Source organism: Epinephelus moara, chromosome 21 (genome assembly GCF_006386435.1).
Source record: "Epinephelus moara isolate mb chromosome 21, YSFRI_EMoa_1.0, whole genome shotgun sequence".
In the NCBI taxonomy this organism is placed as follows: Eukaryota; Metazoa; Chordata; class Actinopteri; order Perciformes; family Serranidae; genus Epinephelus; species Epinephelus moara.
Window position 1 is genome coordinate 9317709 of NC_065526.1, and position 9578 is coordinate 9327286.

A 9578-nucleotide genomic window follows, 5' to 3' on the forward strand; every position below is an offset into this window, starting at 1 on the left:
AACAACGTACTCCTGAACATCAGCAAACTAAGGAGACGATAGTGGACTTTCGGAAGACGCAACCAAGGAACTACGCCCCCTTAATACAAATGGTTCTTTGGTGGAGAGGGTGGATAGCTTTAAATACCTCATCACAAGAGCCTGACCTGAGCACTGCATACTGACACAGCGGTGTCAGAAAAGTAAGGCAGAGACTATTTTAGCTTTAGGAAAGCCCGGGTATCCCCTCAAATACTGACAAATTTCTACTTCTGCAACATCGAGAGCCTCCTGATGGGTAATATCCCCGCTTGGTACAGAAAAAACACAGAATAAGGCCCTGCAAAGAGTGGTTCATTCAGCTGAACACACTACAGGCGTGCCGCCCTGCATAAAGGACCTTTATACCAGATGCTGCAAAAATAAGACCAGGAGAATCATAAAAGACCCAATCCATCCAGATAACTGCCTGTTCACCCTGTTCAGATCAGGAAGAAGGTACTGGTTACACCACCAAGCTTCCATCTTCAAGCCACAAGGATCCTAAATGAAGACACTGACTTATCCTAACATTTACTTATACAAAAATAATGAATTATAAATTAACAGTTACACAGTAGCTATAATAAAGTGGTAACTTCAGATGATGCTCCAGCAGGGGTATTTGAGGAGTAGACTAAAGGTGCCTGTCAATATTTGGATGTAACAATGAATGTGTTTGAAATCAAGATGCACTCTCTACCACATACTCAATCAGTATGTACTACATACTGACCACTAAATTAACAATTAAAGGGATACTTTGCTGATTTTTTCACTAGGTTTGTGTCACCACAGTGAACGGTGTCAAGGCGCCCCACATACGGGGGCTTGACAGTAGGTGAGATGGCTGCCAAGCTGCAGCCCACTACTCGAGACAAACAAACAACACAACCAGTTGTTTTTTAGTAAGTCATCGTTGCATTTCCACCACTGCTATTCCACAGGCTAGTTAGTAACATGTCGGGCAGGAAATCCAAAGTGTGGGATCATTTTGAGAAGGTGAAGGACGAACCCAAGGTGATATGTAAACTCATCTTCATTGGTCGACTACAAACATGACGTATCATCTGAAACATGGAAGTAGCTACATGCCCATTAGCCCACAGCGTCATTAACAGGCGGCTCGCTCAGTGTGTGACGTGCACTTGTAGATAAAATATAGGCCTATATAGGTTTTTCGTGCCTAAATGTAACCACACATTAACCACAGAGCTGTTTAAATGTAAAGTTAAACATAATGGCATTTATAACATATCCATGATTTGCAGAAACGTACGATGCCAGCATTAATTACAAGGCGACTGGGTCGGACCACCAACTGTTTGATTAAAAAAATAATATATTCTAATAATAATCTTCAAATACAGCCAGTTTGAGCATCTTTCCTCATGCACAACTACACACACATGCATTACAGCAGCTACAGATTTGATCGCAAAAACAGATACAACCCTCAATTCAGCAGTTTTGAGATTCATTGTTTAATTACTGCGTGTTCTAATTATCCATTAATTATCCATTCAAATGTCTGGTCAGCAGAAACAACTGGGTAAATAATGAGCCTGCATGAAGTTTGTGAATACATTACAGTCAGACACAAATAAATGAGCAACACAGCACTGGTAGTGTAGTAAAGGTCAGAGAGATAAGCTCTTGTTCAGCCTTTATCAAAACAAAACACTTCTCATGAACAGCTGCGTCATGAAAACAATGCTCACAGTTTGACAGAGTTTTCCATCAGTCATGAGGAAGTGTACGAGTGGAGCTTTTGTTGGACGCAACTCGTCCCTGAATACCCAAACAGATGATTGTTTTTTCCCTCTTTCCCTGCAATATTATAAAACTTTTTAATAAATATTTTACTCAACACATCCTTTAACTGATGACAGAACTCCACAGAGAGCAGACACTGGTCATATTTATCAGGATCAACGAACATCATTATACTGTATGATTAATATAACGAATGATAAACCCTGCTGAGTTAACGACACCACTGCCACAGTCTGCTGGGCTCATACACTGCAGTAAAGCCTGTGTTTGTACTTCTTACATGACGGATATCTCACACTTTCCCCAGTGCATAAAGAGCGACATTTAGCTTTTTCCATACGACAGTAAATATTCTTTTCTGTGGTGTTACTTGCAAAACATTTTCATACAGTCATCATAAATGAATGCACATGGAATATGGTTATTATTTTTTATTCTGCCCAGCAGAGGGGGTAAATTAACAGCTGCAGCCTGAACTAAGTGTTTCATGTTGATCCAGAATGCTACTTGTTCCATTATATTGTATTATTTATCAGATTGTGAGAGTTGTGACCTGCGGCAGCTGTCAAAATTACAACTGTTTGGATTATTTCTGCTCAAACCTTTTATGTATTTTGTGTGTTTCTGTGGTGAGTGAGCATGCAACTTGCTGTAGTGCTACTACAGCTGACAATAATTAGCTCTCAGACAGCTGGAAGAACACGATTTCAAAACAAAACCACAGACCACACAGTCAGCTGAACCTGCCTGGGTGGCAGAAATGACTTGAATCTTTCAAGCTATGTTAGGTTTGATCTCATCTCGAAACAAATTAGGAGAAGTTGATTTTGAACGTGATAATATGTTGTACCATGAACAAAGATACTATACCTCTTACACACTGATTTTCATCTTAAACTGTGTGCTGGGCTGATAATATATATTTGTGGTCAGAATAATTCCACATTATTATTTTGGACTGTTGCAGAGTTACTCCTGTTAATTCATTCGTAACCACAGAGCCATTGGAGAGGGGCTAAAGAGCCGTAGGTTGCCAAGCCCTAGCTTTAGGGGACGGTTGTGAGTGTGAGGTGAGAGCAAAGTTAGGTGTGCTGCACCTCACCACCCTCCACTGTGTTTAAGACATTGTGGACTGAGTTCAGGCAACAATGACAGGGGCTTTGGGCTCATACACCAAAGTGGCTCCCCCAAATTTACCCAGTAAAAGTGTAATCATTACAACCTGCTGACAGATGTAACTACTTGACTTCTAGGGGTGTCCTGATCCGATATTCAGATCGGTATCAGCCGCCGATATTAGCAAAAAACGTGCATCGGCATTGGATCGGACTGCATGGAAAAATGCTGATCCAAGAACTCTGATACAGTTTTTCATAGAGTCTGATCCAGCCCAGCGCTCCGCAATTCAAGCAGTCCATTCCAGTGATCCGCTCCAGCACTTACTATCAATCCACCAGGCCAGCATGCAGACACTCAGGAAACAGCAGCACCAGGCTGGCACTGACACTACAAAAATAACTGAAAGGGAAAGGCTGCATTGTTTGTGGAGTCTTGCTCCTATTTTAATTTCAATGTTAGACATTTTAAAGATTCTTGTGTTGATTTATTTTCTATTTATTAAGGGGCCAAAGCAGCCAAAGCAAACCAGCTATATGTTTTATTTAATGTTAATGTTCAAGTTTAAAGTTTGTTTATTTAACCCTGTTAATAATAAACAGGTCAGTTTCTCATACCAACTGTTGTGGATCATTCTAACTAACCTGATTAAGTAGTTGTTCTTGTTAGAGTAATATCGCTTGATCAAACCTTTTCTAACATGACATGACATGACTACCTACTTGGATCAGATCAGTATCGGTATCGGCCAAAACTCAAGGCTGTAATATCGGTATCGGATCGGAAGTGAAAAAGCTGGATCGAGACATCCCTATTGACTACAATTCTGGATTATTCACTTACAGCTCTGCCTTATAGCTATTCACCAATTAGCAACATGAGTCAACTAAAAAAATTCACAAAGACTCAAAATTAAACCCAAACTCACATGGGTCACTTCAAGCCTAAACAAATTTCTCAACTAAAATCTAAACTCTTACACCTCAGCTCTCATGCAATGACCACGAGACTCACACAACTAGCACTATTCACACACTCTCATGCCACATGTCCATTTTCTCACGCAGTAAATAAAACAAGTTTATAACTGATGAGCTCAAAAAGAGGACAGTGACAGCGCACTGACAAAAAAGACAGAACAGCACCACAGCAACCAGCCACCACTTGGATTTCCAAGCCCATCTAAGATATAGAAAGACTCGCATTACAGCAATTATTTATTATACATATCTAGTCAGTCCTGACATGAAAAAAAAAGTTTCCATTTGCTGAGAGGTGCAATGGATTTCTTCTCAAAATGTTCCTATGACCATATACATTTTAAAACAGTATCACTGCACATTACTGTACAGAGAGAGTCAGCTCAAATGTAGTCTCGCTCACCAGACCTTTCTCAAGAAAAGAAAGGTCTGGCTGCGGCGACTCTCACTTAAGATTGGAGAAAAAAACGCCCCGGCTTTTTTTATTTCTTTCAACCAATCACAATCGTTCTTGGCGGTGNCTTTCTCAAGAAAAGAAAGGTCTGGCTGCGGCGACTCTCACTTAAGATTGGAGAAAAAAAACGCCCCGGCTTTTTTTATTTCTTTCAACCAATCACAATCGTTCTTGGCGGTGCCACAGCAACGGTGCGCTTGAAAACTGCTATACAACTGGAGGTGGTAGGGCGGGACTTCAGCGGGTGGCTCGTTCCGCCCAGTGGGAGGCTAATCTATGCAGCGAACTTCCGCCCACTCAGACTAGATCAAATGTTTAAATGCATTGAAAATGTCCTCTTTTTTTTTTTTTTTTTAAAGATATTTTTAGGGCTTTTTTACTTTTAAATCGATAGGACAGTTGTTTTAGTGTGAAAGGGGGAAGGGGGGGGGAGTCTTTGTACACGGAGCGCCTGCTCTAGTGCGTAAGCTAATGGGCACCCTAGAAATGTCCTTATTTTTAATCACTCGTGAATTAGGTGAATAAATGTATTCCTTCAGAGATTAACTGAAATTTTCAATGTGATGCGGTTCAGGATGATTAACTGATTGACTGTTAATTTTAAATTATTAACTGTACAGATTTTGAGAAACTTGAAGAGAGGTCAGCTCTAATTATATTATGACGAACTGATGATTTCCTCATATTTGAACTGCCATAAAAAAAGAAAATGTTGTAGTAGTTGATATTGGATCATTTTTGATTGGATTCGGTCAAGAAGTGCCGCAAAGTTAGGACAAAAAAATCGATGCGTGTAATTTTAAAAGCTACATGCTGCGGCATTTATACGCGGGTTTTGATTACAGGACAATTTTGTCAGTCTGCCTCAGTGTTAAGCTATAAACTCTGATTAAAAGAGATCTGTATGTGAGCTTTGGTGAGTAAAATGAAAACAAATAAAAGCAGTAAGGCTGCTTCTGACTAACTTTTTCAAATTGAATTAGCTCATAAAAAAGCAATACCAAGAGTCTGGCTAGTTTTTTACCATTTTTCACAGTACCAAATGCTTCAAAACAAACAACTGCCTGATAGTGATTTAGTGCCACAGAGAGTTTTGTAAGTTGTACTTACAGTTCTGGAGAGATGCAGCAGCTAGAATCTTTGTCCGAAGCACCAAGGAGCTTTTCCAGTCACCAGTAATGAACTTGTGACATCATAACAGCCCAACAGTCTTCATCAGAGGACCCACAAGGCTTTTCCAGTCACCGTGGGGTCTATCTGACCTTGGATCCAGCATTGGGTTCGAGCTCACACTCGCTTGAGGTTCATCTCATCTAGTGGTCAGAAAAGTAAAAGAAACTCCTGTTAGCCAAGCTACAAAAGTATTTAATTAGCAGTTAGCTTCATTACTCCTGCTAGCTTAGTGTTGCATGGCATCCTCTCTTTTTGCTTCTTTTTAAATTAAGAGCATGAAAAGTACAAACAAACAAGGCATGTGTTCACAGCTTACTCATAAAAAACTTAAGTCTCAAGTTGAGCAAGATCAAAACCAAATACAAAATGATAAAAAAATAAACTAACAAGAACCAACACCTCACAGTTGCATGCCTCTGCAAATCAAGTCAAGTTGCATTTACAATCTATATTCATGTCTGTGAACACATAGATGCTTTACACACACCTTCTGTCCAGCAGCACAGAAGATATACACAATCACCACAGTTCCAAGGTGTCACCAATTCAGTATCTGAGCAAATGTCTCACCATGTGTTTCTAAGATATGACGCTGAGTAATGGCCAGAAAAGTGTTTAATACAGAACATTATGATGTCACAGTAAAGGTGACCTTTGACCTTTTGGACATAATTTGTCATCACTTTATCATTATATCCTATTAGACATTTGTGTGAAATGTTGTCATAATTGGCACAAGAATTTCTGAGTTATGTTTTGAGGTCAGTGACCTTGACTTTTGATCTTCAACCACCAACTTCTATTCAGTTCATGCTTGAGTCCCAGTGAATGTTTGTGCCAAATTTAAGGAAACTCCCTCAAGGTCTTCTTGAGATATTGCGTTCATGATAATGAGAGGGACACAAGGTCACAGTGACCTTGACCTTTGACCATCGAAATCTAATCATTCAATCATTATTGAGTCCAGATGAAAGTTTGTGCCAAATTTGAAAATAATTGCCCTCAAACTGTTCGTGAGATACAGCACTGACTAGAATGAGACAGATGCAATATTGCAGTGACCTTGACCTTTGACCTAAGACCACCAAAATCCCATCAGTTCATTGTTGAATCCAGCTGAATGTTTGTGCCTAAACTGAAGAAGTCCCTTCAAGCTGTTCTGGAGATACTGATGAGACTGATGCAACTTCACAGTGACCTTGACCTTCGACCACCAAAATCTAATCAATCGTTTTTGAGTCCAAGTGGACATTCGTGCCAAATTTAAAGAAGTTCCCTCAAGGCGCTCTTGAGAAACAGCGTCACGAGAATGGGACAGACAGACAGACAACCCAAAAACAATATCAGCAGCACTGAGGCATAAAAAGCTGACACAATTCACAGACAAACACACACACAAGCGCTAACATTCAGCCTACTGTCATTAACTGAAATGATGAAGGAGAAACTTCATGTTGGCACGATGACCTGTTGCTGCTGGTATTTACTCTGTGTGCCACTACGCCCTCTGAGTTTGTCTTCCTCACCTTCTGCCAATTACAACAGCTGACACTAACTGACTAATTAAAGGAAGAGCTGAAACTAAAGCTCTGTATTTTTGTCCAGTTAACTTGAGATATTCACCTCTGATATTATTTAGAGCTGAAGATTTATCTATTTGAGGCCTTTAACAATTTACACGGTACTCTGTTTGAAAGAAGATTAATGCATCTCTTTGCTATATCTACTTAAGAGAGAGGAGACTGTATTTTATATGGTTTATCATGTAAACAATCTTGGAGTATGCTGGAGAGAAATATAGTTTGGTTAAGAATAAGGCTGAGGTAAAACTGAGGTTTAAACAGTGTGCAAATTCAAGTAAAAATGGGTCTTTCAGACGTTGACTCTGCAGCCTATTCAGATCTGACCATTGCCATACAGCTCTTGGACATTAGCAGCAGCAATGTAGTCTTTTAAATATTGTATAGTGAGATTTACAACAATTCTTTGGTAAGAAAGCATGTAAATTATAAATTTGAAGTTTAATTATGCAAACATATTTAAGAACAATGTGATTGAGCCTGGTACAGTCATGATTGTTGGAGTAAAGAGTCCCAGCCTCTTTCTGGACTCCAGAGGATCTGGAGCTCAGACTTACTGAAGCTACTAGACGAGGCAGTCCATCCCATCACTGTCGTAAACATAAAATGATTTGATGACTCCAGTAAGTCAGCTTTCTAACTCTGCTAAATCCCGGTGTTTTCTTCCTCTGTTTCATGCTTTTGGTGTATTCTAGTGAAGTCCATGGTGGTTTCTCTGCAAAATCGCCCGAATCGCTTCTCCAGAAGTGCTCGAGGGCTCTTCTCTGAACTTTTGTGAAGACTTTTAATGAGTCTGCCAAGCTGCAAAACCTACACATAGAGTATTCCCTAATTGTAGCGTTTTTCTACGAGCAAATTAGGTACAAAAAAACGAAGTTTTTTCATTGTGACCACGGTACATCAAAAACTAAAAACTCATGAAAAGAATTAAACTATTTCTTCTCTAAGGCTCAATCTAGCTGTCTAGACGAGTCTGACGACTAAACAGAACATCCAGCACGAGACACAGAAATGTAATTTCATTATTCATGTTCCCCCTCTGCTTACACAGTAATGAAAAGATCAGAAGTGTTGCACAAATGTCAGAAAATCTGATTCTTGTGCAGCTGAACACAGATGAACAGCATACATGTCTGCCTGCTTCCTCTCCTCCTCTCCTCACCCCATCCGTCCGCTAATGCCTCTACAGGATTGAGCACAGAGCTGGTGACGGGGTGAGGCTGATGAAAAGCGGCGTTGTGAGCCATCCCCAGCCTCCCATGCGCTTCGAGAGTCTCTTTACATCTCAGTGAACCCAGAAACTTAACAGGCCCTGGCAGGCATCTGAATAAGAGGGAGGTGCAACCCAGATCTCCCAGTTAGAGTCTCTCTGTGATAGGGCTGTAAACACCAAGGCTTAATTGGGGAACCGGCCGCTTAGCAGCTTGATTTTCATCGGCCGTTTATTGATGCTCAGGGCTCCATGAGTTGGAGCGGGGGAGCCTGCACAGGGCCTCATAGATCACAGAGGCATGAAGATCTGGCTATGCACAACCTCAGTGGAGTCGAGTGTGAGGTAAGACTTGATGTGCTGCCTGAGCACCACATGCTACAACTTGAGCTGTTTGTTTGTTTGTTATAATTAGAGGATCAAAAGTGATAAAAGAGAAACGCCTATAACTGGAATGATCTATCTAACCATTCATTTATGTTTTCAGCAATCTTCAACACTTGTAATTAATGAATGAATGCATGAATGGAGGCTCTGAAGCTTTGAAACTGCCTAATGAGACTGTTCTTCTTCGTTTTTATCGACTAATGCTGATCGACCAACCGTGTCCTGCGCTTACACGTATTTTAGATAAATAAGTCTCTAAATAAGTCTTTACTTTCTGCAGCTGCTCAGGCTTTATCCATCCACAAGCACAACCGATAAAGCCACCACTAAATGCATCACACTCATGCCTCTACCTCCTGAACGGGCCAGCCTGTAAATGTAGATGTGAGCTGACATTGTTCAGACAGTGAGGTTATGACTAGAAAATCAGTCAGACTGACAGCTGGGCTCCAGGGGATGAATTAACTGAGAATGAACCAAGAGCAAAGGATGGAGAGAGAAACTGGCTTTACCGTTAACATACTGTTATATGCAGCTGATTTTAGACGCTCAGCCAAGCTTCTTTTGTTCAAGCTGTGGTTTTATTCATTATGTTAAATACTTGCGAAAGTCGTCTGAAAGCAGCACAAGAAAAGTGATGTCGCTCCAGGTTTTAAAGAGTTTAACACTGTTCATGTCCTCTTCTGACACACTGTATGTTGTTATCAATGTTGGGGTCATTACCTCAAAAAGTTATTACACTTTACTTGTTACCTTTTTTTTTTTTTTTATAAAGTAATGCATTACCTTACTTAATTATTCCCTGTAGGAAATAATTTATCAAAATACTTTGTGTTACTCCGCAACACTGTTATTGCCAGTTAACAATATAACATTTAACCTTA

General features: G+C 40.2%; 1 protein-coding gene and 1 long non-coding RNA gene across 2 annotated transcripts in view; one reads left to right on the top strand and one right to left on the bottom strand.

Moving 5' to 3' along the window:
• Positions 1 to 9578, top strand: part of mrps14 (mitochondrial ribosomal protein S14) — a 252315-nt gene that overhangs the window by 130501 nt on the left and 112236 nt on the right. The window lies entirely within an intron of this gene.
• The window catches only part of LOC126383264 (uncharacterized), an 80101-nt gene that overhangs the window by 34968 nt on the left and 35555 nt on the right, over positions 1 to 9578 (bottom strand). Inside the window, exon 2 of the long non-coding RNA XR_007569126.1 lies at positions 5455 to 5657. This is a non-coding gene — a long non-coding RNA (uncharacterized LOC126383264). The remainder of the gene's footprint in view (positions 1 to 5454; positions 5658 to 9578) is intronic.